The sequence below is a fragment of the Macaca nemestrina genome, chromosome 7 (genome assembly GCF_043159975.1).
Source record: "Macaca nemestrina isolate mMacNem1 chromosome 7, mMacNem.hap1, whole genome shotgun sequence".
Classification (NCBI taxonomy): Eukaryota; Metazoa; Chordata; class Mammalia; order Primates; family Cercopithecidae; genus Macaca; species Macaca nemestrina.
This window is the reverse complement of record NC_092131.1, coordinates 132,209,301-132,230,751: the sequence shown is the minus strand read 5'-3', so window position 1 is coordinate 132,230,751 and position 21,451 is coordinate 132,209,301. Positions and strand designations below refer to the sequence as shown.

Here is a 21,451-nt window from a genome sequence, read left to right as displayed (position 1 = left end):
TGCTGGGTGTTCAAGGAGGCAAATGAGAGCTGTGGCCCCTGCAAAGGCCAAGAGCACACTGAGGAAACGTCAGTACCTGGGGAGGCGGTGTGTGGTGCCCAGCAGAGTGTGTGATGGGTGACGGGCATGGGCGGAACACTCACACAGAAGTGGCAGGGTGCCACAGGGGTGGCCGCAGGGGCGGCCATGCGTGGGGAAAAGCGACTGCCTGGTTTGTCAGTGGGCCCTGTGGACAGCAGTGAGGCAACCCCCATGCAGTTCTGCAAATGGCACTCCAAAGGAGAGCTGGAGAATAGAGGAGGGAAAAATGGGAATTCCTTGTCATAATTGGGTAGAGCTTTGGAAGGGGTGAAGGTCATGAGTGGGAAACATGAGCCTAGAAAATATTGCTTACACATGAAAAAATGTCAGCCAAGATCAAACAGCAAATTACAACCTGACATGCAAGCTAGGGTCATGTCTGTGAAAATTCTACCTTTCGGAGGTAACGTGCAAAAAAAAAAAAAAAAAAAAAAGAAGACTGTTGATTGCATGATGGGGGTAAGCTTATGGGTGATTTGTTAGATGGTTTTAAATGTTTAATCTTATTATGTAGTAGCTATAATCTTATTACAGTAGCGATACTAAAATTGAGGAGTAGAACAATGATAGAGTTTAGGGGGATGAGAGATGTTTTCTTGAGATTGATTTCACATAGTAAAAGGAAACCCAATAAAAGTAAGATGGAATGAATCCCCTCCACGTCTTCTTCTGTGACTGGGTCAGGCAGCTGTGAGCAGCTAAGAGAAGCCCTCATCTTACAGGTGGTTCAGCTCCACTTCCACTTCTTTTTGCAATTCACTGGGGATTATTTGTTTCTCTTAATGGGCAACAATTAGCTAATACCCCACCACTGCAAGCAAAGTAAAAGCTGGGCCTGTGTTAACAGTTCTCTTTTTGATGGGGTCATTGGTGTAACTGATAACTTCTAGCTGTATTAGGACTGGTAGCACATCAACATTGCTCCTCTGTTGTGAAAGGAAAATAGAAACGGCTAAGTCAACCGTACATAAAGGCTTATATTTGCTCTTCAAAAGTTTTTTTTGTTTTGTTTTGTTTTGTTTTTAACATATCTTTGCTGGGGTTGGGCCATAGCTTGATGGATATTTGTTGAATGACTAATTATTGACTTATAGGCTAACAGCCTCCTTTGAAGTAGGCTGAGCAAACAAACCATTAAGTGGAACATGGTGTCTAGGTTACACAGCTCACTCATCTGCTGATCGCTGGGGCACACTGCTTGGTTATTACTACCTGAGACTCTGACAGGAAGCACTAAAAAAATGAAGACAGAGGAATACCAGGAGAGAGAGGAGGTCCAGTTAGACCTAAAGGTGGGCAAGAAGAAGAGGTGAGATCCTCAGTATTGAAGAAGTGCAGTGCAGCACATAGGTGATGTCTTAACAGGGGTCTCAGTCAATAATTGTTTGGTTGCAAGAAATAGAAGTATTATAAATTTAGCTCTCAGTAATAATAATGATTTTGTTGGAAGTCTATAAGGAATCTCACCGAATTCAAAGGCAGGGATGACAACCAGACCCATGAGAGGCTCAAGGTGTACTGGAAAGTTATCAGAGACTCTCCTAGCTTCTTGCCTGTGTTTCTCTGTTTTTTTTTTTTTTCTCTGCAGACTGGCTTTCTCTGTTCTGCCTTTTCTCTCTCTCTTTCCTTCCTTCCTTCCTTCCTTCCTTCCTTCCTTCCTTCCTTCCTTCCTTCCTTCCTTCCTTCCTTCCTTCCTTCCTTCCTTCCTTCCTTCCTTCCTGCCGTCCCTCTGTCTTATTTTTTTGACAGTGTTTTGCTCTTGTTGCCCAGGCTGGAGTGCAGTGGCACGATCTTGGCTCAGCGCAACCTCTGCCTCGTGGGTTCAAAAGATTCTCTTGCCTCAGCCTCCCGGGTAACTGGGATTGCAGGCATGCGCCACCATGCCAGACTAATTTTGTATTTTTAGTAGAGACGGGGTTTCTTCATGTTGGTAAGTCTGGTCTCGAACTCCCAACCTCAGGTGATCCCTCCGCCTGTGCCTCCCAAAGTGCTGGGATTACAGGCCTGAGCCACCACACCCGGCTGTTCTGCCTTTTTTAGGTTTAAACTTATTCATTTAAACCTGGACATGATCTCTCAGGTTATAGGTCCAATACCAAGAATCTAAGTCCAGAGACCCGGGAGACAGAATCTGATTGGTCAATGGCTAGCCAATGGGGTGCCTCCCCTCAGTCAGGAGTCCATCGCTGTTCCAACAGCTGCAGCCAGGGAGAGGTACATGAATGCGGATAAACATGGCGGCAGGGACCTTTCCTGTGGGTGGTCTGGAAAGGAGGCACTGACTGAGCAGGCAGCACATTGGCTAACATGTCTGCTGTGGGAAAAACTGGAATGACTTGGCTGTTGGATGAAATATTCAACCACATGTAGAAAATGCCCACCATGTATTTTTAAAAATGAATAGCTTCTGAAGGTTGGAGTCCAGGTTGCCATAAAGGTCTACATAATACTTGATTTCCAAGGACTTTCCCCCTCGTTTTCCAAGTCTTTGGAGAGCGCAGTTAGTAGAAAATGTTAATGGCCAATTTTAGCAAATGACCATTTTGGTACTTCCAGGCCACTAGGGCTGGCTGGAGCTAATTTTTAGAATGCCCCCTTGATGATCCTGGCAACTTGTTTAATATTGACCTGGAGACACGGCGTGGGCCCAGATCCAAATGTACGGCTAAGCCTACATTTGCTGTACTTGTGGGCAAGGAAAAGCCGCCCCAATTACTCCATGTGGATTTCTTGTCTCTGAATACTCCGTGAGTTGTCTGGTCTCACTGCAGAACTGCGGGGTGTGGTTGGGCAGGTTGTGCACAACTGTGCTCATGACTCCCCTTAGACTCACACGGGAGCCTTGATTCTATGCTGGTTGCACGGTTTCATTGCTGTGCCTCCAGGTTCTCCCCCTGGACTGTGAGCTCTGGGATGCAAGAAATGCGACTTCCTCTTCTATTGCTTGCCCAAGGGGCTTGTGCAGGCCTGGCCACTCCTTTCTCTCCCCTGTTCCCTCTGTCCCTCCGAGGAGACTCTCAGAAAGACCCTGCCACCCATCCTCACACCAGATGTGAATAGAGGTCACTGCAGTCCCTCTCGAGGGCTAAATTTTAAGGCCTGTCTTTCACGGTGGCAGAGTCGATGTTGGCATCTCCCAGTGGGCAGGGAGAGTGCTTTCCCGTGGAGTGGGTTGTGCTCAGTTGTGAACTCACACTCAGCGCTGGTAAGACAAGCTCCAAGGCAGAGGCTAGTTTTCCAGGTCTTCCTCATGAACACGTGGTGGCTGCACTAGCTTATCCACAGGGCCCTCCTACTCTAAGCTTCTGGTCCCAATCAGTAAGCGACTGGCCCTTACTAGACCCCCACCTACTGGGTACTTGGCTGATTGACGGAGTCACCATCTCTTTGCTTGGGCACCTGGAGCCCCTGAGCTCCAGTCCTTGCAGGCCTTTCCCTGCAGAGCCCAACCGCAGGGTTTGGCTGATAGCCTGGAACTGCCTCACCATCATTTTTCACTGGCCCCACCCCAAAGGACAGCCTCCCCAAGTAACCTTTTTCAGTTGCTCCAACTTCCCTGGAGTATTGACTTAGCCAGAGAGCACGCTCCCTCTCTAACCTCGGTGTGTTTGCTCAGCGGAGGAGTGGGCATTAGGTCCGCTTGACTCCATGAGCACACAGGTTCCTCTGTCTTTACAGGAGCGTCCCACGGAGGGGGTGCGGCGACGGGCAGGGGGGACTGAGGAGGGAGGCGCAGCTTCCTGTTCTGCTGCCGGTTATCACAGGCTGTTCTAATGCTGCTCAAACAATATTGAGAATAACCCTGGCTCAATAGCACCAGTGTTAGGCTGCAAAGTCAATATTGGCTGAGCAAACACAGCAAATAAGGAGTTGCTATTTGCGTAGCTATGAGTACTTGTGTGCTCTGGCTGCCTCGACAGGGCCCTTGGAAATGAACGGGAAGGAGGAGGGTGTCTGGAGGTGGAGTGGGTTCCTGAGAGGGGCTAGGCCAGGATTTCTCACCTTGGCATTGTTAACAATTGGGGCCAGATAGTTCTTTGTTGTGGGGATCCTGTGCATTGTAGGATGTTTACCAGCAGCCCTGGCCTCTGCCCTCTAGATGCCAGTAGCACCCCCTCCTGATTGTCCAGAGAAACCAAAATGTCTCTTGACATTGCCAGATGTCCCCTGGGAAAGGACAGAGGGCAAAACCTCCCCATGCTGAGACACACTAGGCTGAGTGCAGGACAGGGCTGAGGAGCAGACGGGCTAGAAAAGAGAGAAGGGCTAGGAGGGGCCCACTATGCCTCTTTGACCCTCCAGCTCTCCAGCTGGGTCTCTCCCCAGTCTCTCGTGAGTGCCAAGAAAAGCCAGCCTCTTTAAGAACTAGATGCAATGTACAAGTGCCTCTTCGATAGAAGAGCCTTTTCAGCTGCTGGCTGGATGTCTGTGGCCACCTCCTTGCCCTTGCCCTGTCTTGGCACTCACTCCTGTTCTCCATCCCGAGAAAGAGAGAGGTTGTAAGATGCTCAGATAATTTATGTCTGTCTCTCTCTTGTAGAATTGCTGGCACGTTTTGCCCTGGCCGGTGACCTTCTCAGTCAGACATGCCTATTTATAACAATCTGTCCCTGGCTCTACTTCCTCCCCTTTGCCACAAGGGATTGGCTCGTGCATTCTTGAATGCTGCGAGTGGCCAAGGCTGGGCCTGTGGGAGGGCATGGGGCAGGGAGGGGAGCCAGGCATGCTGGCCAGAGGGCCTCCCTGGGGACAGCCTGCACCAGCTTGGTTCTCCCTCAAGCTCTGCGGGGTCACATCCAGGTTCACCTTTGGTCTGCTGCTGGGAGGGCGATAGAGACAGTGTTTATAGCCTGGTGAAGGCCAGGGTGCCTCAGGGGCTTTCTGTGTCATAGCCACCAGTCCTCACAGCTGGGCCATAGCTGGAGCAGGACGATGTTCAGAGAGGCTGTGCTGAGGGGGCTCTGGCCACATCTTGACGCCTGGAGACTTCTCCTCCAGGCCAGGCTGCCACGGCTCCCAGGTTGGGGTGGATTAGGAATGAAAAGAATGACACTGGCAATAAATGAGCATTAGACACTGTTCCTTTTTGAATGTTGATCCTTTTGGTTGTGGTGGGAGCAGAAGGGGAGCCTGTGCTTGGGCAGCTGTGATGGTGTGGGGGTCGTGATTGCCATACCATTGGCTTTGGCTTCAGAAAGTGGCATCTTGGGAGGAGGGAAAACTCCTGGATCTCCAGATGTTGAGAAGGTAAGAACAGGCAGGCAGAAGAGAACCGGGCGGCCTCGGCATGGTGAAGCGGCTGCAGGGAGGTGGAAAGTTGTGATTTTTTTTTCCTTTTTTTCAGAGTTAGCACACACTTTATGCACCACTCTATTTGTCCTCTCCGCTGTTCCCCTTCCCTCCTTCCTTAGACAGAAGAGGCGAAGATATTTGAGAAACCTATCGCATGCCACTCCCTCCTAAAGGTACTTGTGCAAGAATGTTTCACAGAGCAATGGAAGCCTTTCAAAACTTGTCAGACCCATTGCCTGATTTCTTTAGAGACTCGGCAGGGGCCAGGTTGGCATGATTAGACTCAAGGCCCAAAGCTGGAAACATTCCTGAAGCAGCCATCCTGATTGTGGGGTCACCTGGGGAAACAGGGATCCCTCCCTCCAAAGCTGATTCTGCATTTGGAGTGTCGGGGAGGGCCTCGGCGCCTGGCCCACCCCGGCCAGAGCTCCCCTGCTGTTGCCTTATCCTGGTGCCCCGCTTCCCAGCTTCGTGCAGGTGTATTTTCCTTTCTGCTTGGAAGGTGGGTGATGTGGGCTGTGGTTGTGGAGAAACAAGCCTCGGCGTTAGCAATGGGGATGGGGAGGTCCATCAGCTGGCTTCGGTCCCACCTCTCTGGCATCCCGGGATCCTGTGTCAGACTTCATTTGAAGAGAGGCTTCTGCTCTTTAAAAAAGGAAAGTTGTAGCTATAGTAGAAAACAATGTGCCTTTCAAGCCGGGGTAACCGAGTTCCCACCCCTGTTCTTTCACTTGCTGGACACATTCACAGAAGGAGATGTCACCCTTCTGAGTGTTGGTTGTCCCACCTGCAACATGGGAACAGCAACATTCAGCCTCTAGGGCTGAAGCAAGGATAAAACAAGACTGCATGTGTGTGTGGTGACAGTGCCGTGCTCAATGCCATAGACACTCCGGAAATGGAAGCCCTTGATGCCTTTGCCTTCCCCTCTAGATCCTGCTCAGCTTCCCAGGCCAGTCCAGGTTGAGGCCCCACCACGTGGTCCCTTGGGACCTTACTTCTCAGGTCCCCCAGTGATCTATTCCCTCTTTGAGAGAAGGATAGTGATAGAAAGAACACCTGCAGTGGACTCGAAAGACCTGGCTTTAAGTGCCGACTCAGCAACTTAGTAGCTGTAAGGCACCAGGCCAAGGACTTAACCTCTCTGAACTTTGGTTTCCTCATCTGGATAATGGCTTGATGATACTTTCCTCCGAGGTGCCAGTAAGTCAGGAGAAGGCAGTGCTTCAGAAATGTGGGTCTAGTTATGAAGCCCCCTTTGGGATTTGTTTAAAGTGCGGGTTGCTTATTTTCACTACTCAAAGCTTCTGATGCAGTTGGTCTGGGGTGGAGCCCAGGAATCTGCTTTTTAAATAAGCCAGCAGGTGACTGGGATGCAGGCGGCCCACCAAGAAAAAATATAGAGTGTGTAATCCCAGTGTCCCAGGTGCTCACCAGACAGTGTCTGCAGGGGAGGCCCCCGCATAGCACAAACACACCCTATCTGACTCTCCAGCAGCTCAAGCTGGACCACCAGGAAAGTCTTCTCAAGTGCCTCTGAGATTCCCCCCAAATGCCGCCTCATGCGGCAGTCACCACATGGGCCTGTCCAGTTCTCTTTCTCCTGCCCTGTCTCCCACCTGTCCATGTGCTGTGCACCTAAGGCTGCTTCAGGGGACCTCCCTTGGAAGCTGTCGGCCATACCCAACCCAGAGCACGCTTGTCCATATTGAGGGCACTTCCTCTGGATGCTTCTGAAGGTTACCACGATATGGGTATCACATGGGGATAGGTCTGATGTAGAATATGGGCTGCAGCTCTCTGCAGCTCTGTCACTTTTGCCACTGGACACCAAAACTGCACAAAGCATTGCAAGGTGTCTCATGCTAAGAGCTCCTCTTTGCTGGGCTAAAACACAGTCTGAGAGCTGGGCAGGACACGCACACCATCTCTTCCTCACAAGATACTGAGTTCTTGATGTGGCAGACATGTTCTCTCATCCTAGAGTCCTGTGGCGTCTTGCAAAGGGGTGGGCACAGAGCAGAAACCTGGTGAGTGCTTTTGGATTGGTTGGTAGCTCTGTGGGAATGGAGGTAGCTCCAGAGAATGAGCTTTGCCTCTTTTCTCAGCTTCATCCTTTCACATGGATGTAGTTGCTCTGTCATGACCTGGGATCCAGGCTGCCAGTATACCCTCTCCTCATCATCCCTGCGGTGGTGAATACGCCCCTCCATTCATGTAGGGCTTTGGCACCACCTGAATCATGATCTTCACCACCTTGCAAAGACCTGCCACCATCCCAGGGGACTTCGGTGTCCTTGTGAATAACCCATCTGCCATCCATGCCCCACATGCTTCCTAAACCTTTTCAGGCACATTGGCATCACCACCACTCCATGCTTTCTCTCACACCCTCAGTTCTACCCTAAATGCTGGGGATTTAGCATATCCCAAAAGATGGCCACTCATCAGCACCATTGGGGGAGCTTTAAAATATAGATTTCCAGGTCCCAGATCTGTTCAATCAGAAACTCCAGAAGTGGGTCCAGAAACTGGATCTGACCTTGCTGATCAGCCACATCAGCAACCACTGGATCTTGTCATCCTCTGTTGTGGTTCTCTGGAATCCAACCTGACAGTAGCCCACCACCACAATCAATTACCCCCTGTGCCTTGTTTTCCCCTTGTCAAGTCATTCAGGCTTTTGACTCTCTTTCTCTCTTTTTTCCTGTCCATCAGCTTCCTCCTCTGTTTGTGTGTGCCCCTCATGTAGCCTGGACTAGGTGAGCAACACATACCCTCTTCCCTGGTCCCTGCCTTACCTGTCTGATAAAACCAGAGGTCAGCCTTCTGCACTCCTGCCCCCAGTTTGCCTCTGATATCCCTGGGATCACTGCTGCATGCAAACGCGAGGAGCCTACACTCACTCAGGTTCTTTGGGATACCTGACAACCCTCTCCTGAGTTGTCAGCTCCATCTCCCAATCCCCTCCACAACCATTCCAAGTTTCTACTGCTTTCCTCAGTCTTCCATCCCAGCATGCACCACCTTGTGCGCCTACTATGTGCCCAGCAAGAGATACAGAGCTGAGCAAGTTAGATGTGGGCCCTGTCCTCATGAAGCTTACAGTCCAACATGGAAGAAAAGACAAGCAATAATGATCAGTGCTCTTGATCATGAGGAAAGACAAGGGCAAGGTCACAGGGAAAGTGAAGCCTGCAGGTGGGAAATGCCAGCCCCTGCTCCATCTGCACATCTGGGGTCCTGCAGCCTGCTCTCCTTCCCTCATTCTTGCTGGAAGAGAGATCTTTCTACTTTACGTGGTCACCCCCTCCTCTGTACTTGTGATCCCCCTTTCCCCTGCCAGGAACTTCACAGATTAGACCCCTCCTCAAAGGTTCAATCTCTTCATATCTATTGCTTCATCCCTTTCAGCTCAGTCTCTCCTGCCTTATTGTTATTAGTAATAAGATTAACTGTTTGCTGAAATTAATGCAGGTAAGTCTCAGTGACAACATTATTCACAAAGAACCAGCCATCAGATGGCCATAGAGGGAGGGATTTAAAAAGGCAGAGAAATGTGAGGCAGGGCAGTGGAGGGGGGATGGGGAATGGGCTGGGCAGCTTCCACATGTTCTCTTGTTTAATCCTCACAACTTCATGGGGCGGGTGTGATCATCCTGTTTTGGCTTTGGGAGGTGCAGCCATTTAAGGCTGCAAAACCGCTGTGTCAGTCAGTCAGTTAAAAAAACAACCCATTCCCAGTGTTTCATATGCACAGGGTGTTCATTCAGGAAATTAGAGGCTGGCCCAGCCACCGGAAGGAAGGGCTGGGGGAGCAAGGGTCAGGAAGGCATAGCGGAAGGTCAGCGTGCAGGCTTCAAAGTGGATATCTCTCCAGGGCTGGCCTGGAAGCAGTATGGAACCTCCAGGAAGCTTGTGCTGACTATGAGCCACAGCTATGGGTGGGAAATGGCAGGCACATGCCCAGAAGAGGCTGCAAACCTCATATCTGCACCAACTGCCTTAGGAGAGGAATGGCCTGTCCTCTCTTTCACCTTCCAAATATCATGTGAGTGTCTCCCTGTCAGGATCCAGCCTGGGGTCCTGTAGAGAACGGGAATCTGGGAACTCCAGGTCCTAGAGGAGACAGTGGACGAGGGCGGTTAGGATTCAAGGTGATGACAGACAGTTCAGCACGAATGCCACTGGGCAAAGCTGGGTCAGAACCCAGATCTGCAGGCTTCAGCTCTCCACTCCATTTCCCAAGCCACGCTGACCTCCTTTGAACTTTCTCTTAAAGGACTTTGTTTTTGCCTCACCACTCTGTAGAATTGTCTGAAATTCCTTCAACCACCAATGAATTTGGAAGACAATAGGCCGCTAACTGTGGACTAAACCTTCATGAACTTTCCTTCTTCTCAAATAATACTTCTTGCTTTAGGATCAAACACTCAAGGTATTGGTCTCCAACCTGTGATTTTGAAGCTTTCTAAAAAGAATTCTTTGTTCAAATGTTACACAGAACCCCACCATATGCAGTGGGTACTGAAGGTAACTAGCCTCCGTGCTGAGCGCCCCTATTCTATCTGCCCTGGGCAGGACTGGGGGACATCAGGTTCTGGAGGACATCAGACAGAGGAGGAAAAGGAGCTTCCTCTCAGCCCAGAAAACATTGGCAAGTTAGAGAATTGTGGGAGTGGAGCATCAAAGAGGAGGCCTTTCTCTACTTCCTCCCACTCTTGTATGTGGCTTTTATGGTTCAATGACTGGGCTTTTTTGGAAAGAAATAGGGCCTTGAGCATTAATATCTGGGAATGGAGCTAAACACAAATCTGTGTCCCTTTGGCTGCAGTTTTCCATGGGCATCACCATCTTTTCCCAGAGTGACTTTAGCAGGGGATGCTGGGGGGACTTTTTACGAGCAGCATCCTAGGCTGAATGGGGCCTTCCTTAGGGTCCTTGAAGTTCACAGATTTGCTTCCCTGGTTCTGCAGACCCCAGGCCAGTATTTGTGTGCTTGTGCTTGTGCATGTGTGTGTGTGTGTGTGCGTGTGTGTGTGTATATAATTCATTGAAGTGAGAGAGACAATGGATTCTAAATTCTCAGTAAATCGCAAATATTGTGAGATGTGTTAGTACTCTGGGCCAAGACAAATGTAATTTTGGATTATTAAGTCTACATGACAAATGAGTGCTTATTAATTTTTATTTATCTTGAGTGAATTAATAGGGACCAACGATGGGAAAAAAATAATTGTCATTCTACTCATTCATAGAGAATAGCTGATTTGGAGAAAACCTTAAGAAACAGTAGCATAAAATCACAGAATGTTGAAGCTGAAACCTTTATTTGCTTTAATTCAACAAATATGTATTAAGTAACTTCTTGGTTCTGGAAATTCAAAAGCATACAAGAAACTGTTCCAGTCCTAAAGGAGCTCAGAGTTTGGTAGGGGCAACAATAGGAATTTGATCAAGGAATAAAGGTGGTATGAGATTAGGGCAGGCTGTCATTAACTCCTTGTGGGGGTAAAAGAGCCAGAGAAGGCTTTCTGGAGGAGGTTATATCTGAGTTGGGTTTTGTTGTATGAGTAGGAGCTTGGCAGGAAAAAAAGTTGGAGAAAGGCATTCTTGTCAGAAAGAAGAACACAGGCTTGTTAATCCATGAGAGGAGTTCAGAAATCCAGCAGTCTGAAGGTGTAAAGTAGAGGGAGAAGAAGAGAGAGGGGTGGGCAGGGAGCAGGTCCTGAAATCTGAGCTGAGGATAGGTCTGGACTTTTCCTCCATGATCAGGAGCCATCAAAGGTGTGAAGCAGGAGGAACACCACTTTGGTGGACCTATGGGGGATGCACCAAAGGAGGCAAGGCTGGAATCAGGACCCCCTTATGAGGAAGTTGCAGTGGATGGGGATAGAAGCCAGGCAGAGCTAATGAGAAGGGAGAAAGTGGATGGATTGTATCAGTTTCTTTTTTGCTGCTGCAACCAGTTTTAAATTTAAAGCAAAACAACTTAATTTTCTTACAATTCTGGAGACCAGAAGTTCAAAATCACTCTACTGGGCTAAAGCCAAGGTGTCAGTCTGGCTGGTTCCTTTTGGAGGCTCTAGGGTAGACGCTATTCCCAGATTGCCTTTTCCAGCTTCTAGAGGCCACCTGCATATCTTGGCTCATGGCCCCTTCTGTCATCCTCGATCTGCATTATTCCAGTCTCAGCTACCATCATCACATCACCTTCTATCTGACTCTGACCTTCCTACATCCCTCTTATAAGGACTGTTGTGGATATTCAGAGCCCAGCTGGAAAATCTCCTCATCTCAAGGTTCTTAATCTCGTTGGCAAATTTCTCTTTGCCATGTGAGTTAACATTCACAGGTCCTAGGGGTTAGGACATGGACATATTCGGAAGGCCATTATTTAGCCTAGCACCTGGATGCAAAGGACTTTGGGAACTGAAGCCAATACAATTTGGTAACTGACTAGGGAGAATGGAGGTGATAATGGGAGAGAAAACCCTTGTGGATACTGGTTTGGGCAGCAAGTGAATGGTGGTGCCACCAACTACGAGAAAGAAGGAGGAAGAGCAGAGCTGGAGAGCAGGTGTAGCGGGAGGTGTGGAATAACGTGCTTGGTTTTGAACACGGTGAACTTGAGATGTCCTGTAGGTCATCAGATACGTGGAATTCAGGGGAGAGGTCTGGGTGAGAAAGAAATCTGAGTCAGTCATGTGCAGTTGGTAATCGAAACTGGGGTGTGGGTAATGGTAACTCAGGGAGTGTACAGAAAAGAAGTTTTGGAACGTTATGGTACATCAGAATAGCCTTGGCATGGAGTTGGCAGGTTTAGCACATGAAAGTACAGGAGGCCCTGTACAATTTGAATTTCAGATAAACAACAAATAATTTTTTAGTATGTCTCACATATGGCATGCCCCTCACTTGCCCTGCCTCTCCTTGTTTATCTGAAATTCAGATTTAATTGGGCATCCTGCATTTTGCCTGGTGACTCTACCTTGGGAGCATGTTAAAAGCAAGGCACTTTTGTGGGCTGCGTTCCCAGGGATTCTGGTTCAGTTAGTCTACGGGGAGGCTGTATTTTAACACACTCCCCAGGAGACTCTCAGGCAGTTAGACCTGTGAGACACTGAAGGAGAGTGAGGAGGGAAGAGGGCTCGGGAGCAGACCCCAAGAACCTCAGCACTGAAGGGCAAGGGAAGGAAGAAGCCAGCACACCGGCCTGAGAAAGACCAGACAGAGCAGCAGGAGGAAAACCAGCTCTGGTGGCCTCATGCAGGTGTTTTGAGGACGAGCATCAGTGCAGCAAGAAGCTGTAAGAGGCCATGAGTTAACATGTGGAGTCAGTGGTGACTGGCAGATTCGTGGAGACTCCACGAATCTTGTTCATTGGAGTTCTCTTCCAGTCTGGGCTGTACCCAGGACACAGTGATCATGCCTGTATCTCTCTGCCTGTCTGCCTTTCTACCTGAGGGCTTTCCCCAGCACAGCTTGGCTGCAGGCAGGCACCACCTGAAAATTCAGGAGTGCGAATGCCCCAGGACAACCCTCACCAGTGGGCATGCAAGCTGGTGGACCACTGGCCCAGCCTCCCAGCTCCAAGAGCTCAGTCCACTCCGTTTCTCAGAGGGGACTCAGAGGGATGGAGTCTGTGTTGCCCACAATGGTGTCCTTCTTATTAATCACACTTGGTTAGCTTCTCTCCCTTCCCTCTCTCACTCTGTCCCTGTCCCTCCAATTCTCATTCTCTGGAATCATTTCCAGAGATTATACTACATGCACCCAGGACCTTGTCTCAGGGTCTGCTTCTGGGAGGACCAAAACCAGGACCTTGGAGATGTCCGTTCCCATGAAGTCATGGGGAATTGCTGAGGGCAGCAGGCAGAGGGGTGGGAGGGGGGCGAAGGTCCCCGGAAGGAGCCATGAGGCAGGGAAAGGCTGTCGTCAGTGAACCCCAGCCTGCCCTGTGTGCACCTCTCCTTCTTGGCAGCCTGCATTCCCCAGTGCTTACCTCATGACCCTGGTTCCCTGAGACACCTCTGCAGAACCTCCTTCTAGGATCTCTGGACCCTGGTGGACCATTTCACTTGGACTCTGCCCTCTTCAGCCATGCTAATAAGGGCATGTATCTATCCCCCTTCTCCTGCTTTGCAGCTGATGGTGTTCTTCCATTTCAAAATAGGCCTTCAATATCTTAGAGAAGGAAGGAGAGGAAGCTTTCCTGAGCACTGCTTTGTATACAACTCTGCTATCTCATTTAATCCTCACAACACCATAGAGAGTGATTTTTTCCATCTTTCCAGTGAGGACACTGGGGCTCAGGGGAGTTAAGTCACCCTCTAAAGTCACCCATGCAGTAAGTGGTGGAGCTTGGATGCTGGTCTGCTGCCTTGCCAGGCTGCCTACACGCGACAGGTATTTGAGGATGACACCCAGACTCAACCAAGCCCTTTCCCTGTCCAGGCCGGTGATCACATTTTCTTTAGATGATACTTCAAGGGGCATGGCTCCTGAACTCTCACCTCTTGGGTGACATTCTTGGTCTGCCTTCCCAGTGAAATATAGCACCCAGGGCTGGTAGCTTTCCAAAAGAGCCCTGTGCCAGTTACCTCTGCTGACCTGAACATTACACCTCCATCTCTGACCCCAGGATCGCATTAGCTTTTGAAACAGCCGCAGTCCTTACATGGGATCATATGAAGCTTTGGGGTTACCTAAAACCCCCGGGTCTTTTTCACATGGCCTGTTGCCAAGCCAGGATGCTCCTGGGGCAGTTAATCATTTTGATCCCAAATTGATATGTTAGGACTGTGGTTTTCATGGTTTGGGCTAACATTACAACAAAAAGAAATGCAATAGGTGTTGATTTCTCTATACGGCCAATGATTGGCCATTAATGAATTTGTGTGCCTCATATTTCCAAGCAGATTTTCTGTTCCTTGAGGGCAGAGGGCATGCTTTCCCTCTTCTGCATTGCCTACAGGGTCTGGCACAAAGGTCTGCAAACAGTAGGTATTCCACAAGCATTCTTATTGCCTGATTGAGGAAAAAGACCCTCAATCCCTCAATCCTGCCCTCCTCAGCCTCAGCTTCAGCTCTTGTCAGCACCATTCTCCGCAGCTGACTGTACTACGTGGAGCACCCCCATCTGGAATGCTCCCGTGGAGTGGCTTCTTACGGTAGTGGTGGAAGGCAAGATGGCAGACTGAAGAAAAGAGCACTGGTCCTGGATCCGAGATACCTGGGTCTGAATCAGCTCTCGCATGTGACCATGTGCTGTTCCCTCATTTGTAAAATAGAGACAATGAAAACAGGTTAACGTATTGAATCCATACTGTAAAATGTGCTCCATGCTTTTTGCCCATAATCTCAACCCGGTGAATTAGGGATAATGAATATTTCCATTTTTTAGATGAAAAAATCTGAAATTCAGAATAGTTAATTTGCTTGCTCAGGGTCACAAAAGTAAAGCGTGCAGAGCTGGCATTTGAACCCATGCTGTCTGCTCCACCCTTAGCCATTGGGCATAATAAATATGTCACCTCCTAGATTATTGCACAAGAGAATAGCAACTCGCTGGTAAAGTGCCTGTTACCATGCCTGGCACATAATAAGTACTTAGTAAGTGCTATCTCTCTCCCCAGCTGCCTCTCCACCTTTAATGTTTCCCTCGCCTCAGGGCAGAGCTAGGACGGAAAGGTGGAAGTAGAGGAGATTCACTTTCAATACGGTCAAGGGAGCAACTTCCTGACAGTTTTGAGTCCTCAGAGAGAGATCTCTGTTCTTGGAACAGGAGAGCAGAGCCTGGCTGGTCAGCTGTTGGTGGCGGAACCACTGTCTCAGTCTGGAGGAGGGAGGAGTCATCATGCTGGGGGGCGGCTGGGGACCCGTGGACCTTTGAGGAAAGAATTCCTTAGTTAGCAGGGCCATCCTGACCCCTCTCGCTCTTGTCTCTCACACATGATCTATCACCACGTGGTGTTGATCCCACCCCACCTGCCCTGGCATCCTTCTACCTGCTTCTCTCCAGGCCACCAGCAACTCTCCTGTTGAACCTGGCACTGGCCATCGAACTGAGTGTGTGACCTCTCTCGATTGTCTATCCACACAGCCCTCTGTAGGTCTTCCCAAAATACAATGTGCTCATACCTCACCCCAGCTCAGGACCCTCAGAGCCTTTCCGTCTGTAGGAAAAGGTGCTAAGAGACCTTCAGAGGTCTCTCTGCCAGTCACCCAGGCCCTCTCAGGGCCCCCAAAACCTCTGGCAGGCCTTTTATATGTGCCTTTCCCTCAGCCCGGGACCTTCTCTGCCCTCTCTCTCTGCTAACTTTGTCTTCCCCTTCCAAGCCTGTGCATTGCCTTTTCCTTGAAGCTGTCTTTGATCACTGCTTTTCCTCCATCCTCACCCCAGGTGACAGTGTGAGTCTCATGTCATCAAAGCCCCCACCTCTAGGACCTAGAATTGAGCCATGCAGTACAAGCTTTTCTTGAGTCTTCCAGGTGCCAAGAAGACTTGGCCAGACCACGCGGATGCAGAGATAAGTGAGCCATGTTCCTGGGCCTGGAGGAGCTCTTGAGAACAGCATGGAGTGATGTGTTGGCCAAGTTAAGCTCAGGTGCTCTGGGGAAAACTACACAAGGAACACAGATAATCCAGACTGAGGGAGTCAGGGAGGGGCTTCCTGGTGGAACAAGTGATTAAATAGAGCTTTAAGGTCTCAGTGGGGGATAGGATGTCAAGAAGGGAAAGAAGTTGTGCTCAACTACAGCCCTGAGTGAGTAAGCCATGCCGGGCACTGCAGAATGACTGAGCCGAGGCTGCACAACCCTTGCTGATGGGTGCCGCGACGGGTGAGTGGGAAGGAGTCTCCTTGGAGGCCTCCCAGGTCTCTGGAAAGGCAGGAGTAGGGGATGCACAGGAGGACTAGGTATGGAGGGACAAGAGGGTAAAAAGGTTGATCAGGAACCTGCTTGATTTAGAATCCTTGTGGGATCCCTGAGTGGAAATTCCATAGTGGGAAGGGCATCTGAAGTGGAGGGAACAGCATGAAAAGGCCAAGAGGCCAGACTGAAAGGGCCATAGATAGTGGGACAATGAGGACACCTGGCTGGAGTGTGGAGAAAGAGGAGGGAGGGACTGGTCAGCTGGAGGAGGTTCCCAAGGTGACTGTACCTGAAAGTCAGTTATGGGCCAGACGCTGTGCTAAGTGCTTTTTTGAACATTACTTTTTATCTTCCCGACAAACCTGCAGCAGCCTCATTTTACAGATGAGAGCATTGAGGCTCAGAATGGATAAAGGACTTGCTCAAGACCATGTAGCACTAGCCAGAGCCTTGCACAATAGGTGCTCAATATATATGTCCAAAGGGGTTGACTGACTGCATGAATGAATGAATGAATCAATGAATGAATAATAGAATTCAAGCGCAAGCACACCTGGTTTTCAGCTTGAGCTCTGTCCTGTCCTATACCTTGTTGCCTGAATTCTCTCCACCTCAAAAACAGTAACTATAATTCTAATGGTAAGAAGGGTGAATAACATAGCTTCCTCCTGAGCCTGAAGTGGTCGTGGCTTTGAGCAAAGCCCTCACATTCCTCCAAGCCAGGAGCTCATGACTACATGCTTCCCCCCTTCCGGAATCTTCCCTAACTCCTCCTGGGGCAGCTCCATGCCAGCTGCCCTTTTGAAAACCACTGTTTGCTTTCCCTGCCTCCAGTTTTATCATTTTCTCCAGGAAAATATTTGCCTTCCCATTATTTTAATCATGCCTCACGGGTCCAGCAGGGAGGCCTTGCAGAAGAATAAGCCCTGTTTCCTGTTTGCTATACTGGGAAGACAAACAGGTTTGTTTGACTTACCTGCGTTTTCCCAGTAGGTGGACCCCTTGGAGCAAACACAGACTAGACCTTGGGCTTCCTGCCCCTTGGACCTGGAGTTGACTTGACTGGGGAGCATTTAAAATGGAAAGTGCTTCCCTTAAGCCAAGCTGGGGTGGATTGAGCTATTCTCTTTTGTTTATCACAGAGCATGGATTTCTCTTATCATGCACAGTGCCTGAACTGGAAGTGAGCTTCTCTTGAGTCCAGGAAACATTCAGTCTTCCTCAAATAGCAACCGAGCCCTGTAATACTTGAATGGATTGATCTAAGAGTGAGACTTCAAGATGAAAATATTCTAGAGATTAGGGGTGGGATTAAGTAGGGGGCTATGACCAGGGAGAAACTTGAAATTATTGGGGTAAAAATGATCCCGATTTTTGAAGCCAGACAGATCTGGTTCAAATTCAATTATAGGTGAACTACTTTTTTTGTGTGTGTTTCTAAGGATAGAGCTGTTGCTTCATTCATTCTGTGAATGTTTAGTGAGCACTTCCCAGGTGTCATCCCTATTTTAAGTGTTGTGATACACCGGTGAACAAAACAAGTAATAATTTCTGCCCTTTGGAGTTTACAATCCAGTGGGAAAAAAACAGGCAAACATAAGACATAAGAAAAACAGGCAGCAAGTTAGAAAGGGATCAAAAAAAGTGGAAGAGGGCCAGGTGCAGTGGTTCACGCCTGTAATCCCAGCACTTTGGGAGGCAAAAATCGGGTGGATCACCTGAGGTCAAGAGTTCAAGACCAGCCTGGCGAACATGGCGAAACCCCGTCTCTATTAAAAATATAAAAAATAGCCAGGCATGGTGGCAGGTGTCTGTAATCCTAGCTACTCCGGAGGCTGAGGCACAAGAATCTCTTGAACCCAGGAGCCGGAGGTTGTAGTGAGCTGAGATCATGCCTTTGCACTCCAACCTGGGTGACAGAGTAAGACCCAGTCCCACAAAACAAAACAAAACAAAACAAAACAAAAGATGGAACAGGTTTAGTGTGATTGGGAAGGTGGTGTTGGTGGGTGAGGGTGCAGAATAAATGGGATGGTCAGGGTAGGCCTCTTGAAGAAGGTGATATTTGAATAACAACTTGAAGGAGGGAAAGTACTTAATTCCAGACATGTCTGATTCCAAAGCCCAAGCTCTTAAGCCTACACCACCTCTCTCCCAGTTGAATACCAGCAGAAAGCTGGACACATGGTAGTACTTGGTAAGTATTAGTGCTTATCCCACCCATCTTCCTTTTAGAGTCTCTTGGGCATGCATCAACCGGGGAAACAGACAAGAGGGTGGTGGGTGGGGATCCCAGCAGGGCACCATTGCCAGAGCAATGTGTGGGCATGAAGTAGGGATCCTGGGGAGCAGGCAGTCACCAAGATGCCCATGACTGCTCTTAGGGTTGGAGTTCATTCAGGCTGGGGAGTAGAGTTAGGGTGGGGAGGGCTAGAACAGTTAGGGAAGGTAAGGCTCATCCATTGATGCTCACTGCACGCCCTAACTTTGCCCTGGAGAGAAATGCACTACACAAACATTTGTTGAGGGCCTACTAGGAACCAGGTGCTTCCCCATCCATGTCATTCTCCCAGCTGTCCTCTGAAGCAGGCAATAGCATCTCCATTTCACAGTTAGAGAAACTGAGGCTCAAAGGTTGTAAAGATTATGTGTTGCTGACTGGCTTGACTATAGCTTTGGATATGTCTGATTTTATAGACCAGGTAATTTTTACTTTATAATCATGATCAATTTCTGATTGAACAGAAAATCTATCTGAACAGCTGCCAATGTCAGTATCATCCTCAACCTCACCATCAACGTTACCAACATCACCATCACCATTAACATCACCATCACCATCACGGTCACCATCACCATTACTGTCACTGTCACCATCACCATCACAATCACCATTATCACCATCATTGTCACCGTCACCGTCATTGTCACCATCACCAACATCACCATCAGCCTCACTCTCAATGGTTCTGTGATTATAGGCAGCAGGGCATGTCAGATCATCTCTCTCAGATTCAGCTTTCTTATCTGTGAAATGAGTATAAGTATATCTACTCCAGAGGTTAGGAGAGGTGCTGAAGTACATCTTCTATTTCCTCCACTCCACCAAAACTGCTCTTTTCAAAATCATCAGTGACCTCTATAATTGTCATCATACTCGCCCTCCAAGAGCATTCAGTGCCTCTGACCACTTCCTCCTCTTGGCTTTGTGATAGTTGCTTTCTGATTTCCCTTCCAGCTCACTGATCCCCACCCTCCCTTGCTAGCTCTGTCTCATCTACTAGATCCCTAAATTTTTGAGTCTTACAGAGCTTTCTTCAAACAGGCTCTAACTGCTTCCCCCCTAGTCCAACCAACCATCGTGCTTCCCTTGAAATACTATAGAAACTCGACATCACTAGAGCATGGTCAGGGAAGCGGCCCTTAGAGTGGGCCATGGAGCACCCCCTGGGGAAGAAGGGTCCCTTCCTGGGCCCATCTGGAACTAACAGCACTCTCTTCAAGAAGGAGATACTGGGTCAATCCTGAGCAGAATTTTTCACAAGTAGTTTGTGAAGTCTCTGCCTCCTGAATCTGCATCCCTTTCAGCTTTCTGTTGCTTGCTGGGTCTGTACTATCTCAGGTGATCAGAGCCCTCAGAATTTTCCCACCCTAAACATGTTCACACTGAGATATCAGGGACAGTGGCCCACACTTGGTTTCTATTTAGCAGAGAACTAACAGTGTGCTATAGAGAGATCTCCAGTTAATGGGTGGGAACATTTGCAGAATGCTTTCCTGAAAACTGAAATAGCACCCCTTTGGGGGCTACTGTTTCTGCCTCCACATTGGGGGGTCTGTTCTGAGACAGATGGTCCCCTGTTGGGCTGTTCTCACACACACGAGCAGAGGAATTCTTTTAGGTCCTCTTGGCCTCGGGAGCATTTTGAATCAGATGCCAGGAGAAACAGATTGCCTACCCCTTATTCTGGGGGCTGTGGGTGGATGGCTTTGAGAGGAGATCTCTTCCAAGAATGTGTTTTCCCTTACATCTTCAGGATGCCATGCACTTCCCGCTCTGCTCTTTTGAGGCTGGCATAAGCATGAGAGTTGCTTGGGGAGGAACGTCTGTACCGCCTCTGCCCCACTGCTCAGGAGCAATGGCGGGTGAGTGAGTCACTTTTGGCATCCTCCTTTGTTCCCTGTGCGTAGGGCTACCCAGTTGGTAACACTACAATCTGCTCTCCACCGCCAGCTTAACATTCCTAAAATAGCTCAGTGTGATTGGGCCATTCCGTTGCTCAAGAACCATCCAGTCTTCCATTGCCCGTAGAATGAAGTCCCAGGCTTTCGTCTCACATTTGAGGTTGCTACCATCTGGCCTTCATTTGCTTTTCTAACCATGCCCCTCATTCCTTCTCTACCCAAGGTCTTCCCTCCAGACAGTCAGGTCTACTCTCCTTGCCCAGAATGCCTGGCCTCCTGGCTGCATCCACACCATTCTCTTGTTTAAAATGCTGTCCCCTCCTTGTTGCCTGTATAAACTTCTTCCTGTTCTTCCAAACAGGTTTGAGGCCAACCTTGCAAAGGCCTCCTCTCCTTGGATGTCTTCCTTGATCCCTCCTTTCATTTGCCCCCTGATTCCATGTGACCACACAGAGGCCCTCTTGTGACTACTTACCTAGGTGTGGGCAGGGAGTGGAAGAACCACAAGGGACAGTACCCAGAGCTATTACCACCCACAGGTACTCCCAGCAGCAGGAGAACTATTACCACTTCTAGGCCTGAAGAAGTGAGGGGAGGAAACTGGAACAAAACCTGGAAGGAGGAAGGCCTGCAGAGAAGACCACAGGGCTGTGACCTTCCACAGAGGTGTAGTCAGCCTGGGGAGAGCTCTCCGGTGAGTCAGGACAATGAACACCCCTTGGCTAAGACCAACTGGAAGCCAGAGCGCAAGGGAGCCCCTTAGAAAGTCTCTGCAGGGGCTGGGCGTGGTGGCTCACCCCTGTAATCCCAACACTTTGGGAGGCTGAGTCAGGCAGATCACAAGGTCAGGAGTTCGAGACCAGCCTGGCCAATATGGTGAAACCTTGTCTCTACTAAAGATACAAAAATTAGCCGGGCGTGGAGGCAGGTGCCTGTAGTCCCAGCTACTCAGGAGGCCGAGGCAGGAGAATTGCTTGAACCTGAGAGGCAGAGGTTGCAGTGAACCAAGATCACA

General features: G+C 49.3%; 1 long non-coding RNA gene across 1 annotated transcript in view; it reads left to right on the top strand.

Moving 5' to 3' along the window:
• The first annotated feature begins 1,282 nt into the window (after positions 1-1,282).
• Positions 1,283-21,451, top strand: part of LOC139364127 (uncharacterized) — a 101,165-nt gene continuing 80,996 nt past the window's right edge. Inside the window, exons 1-2 of the long non-coding RNA XR_011625420.1 lie at positions 1,283-1,390; positions 2,290-2,295. This is a non-coding gene — a long non-coding RNA (uncharacterized lncRNA). The remainder of the gene's footprint in view (positions 1,391-2,289; positions 2,296-21,451) is intronic.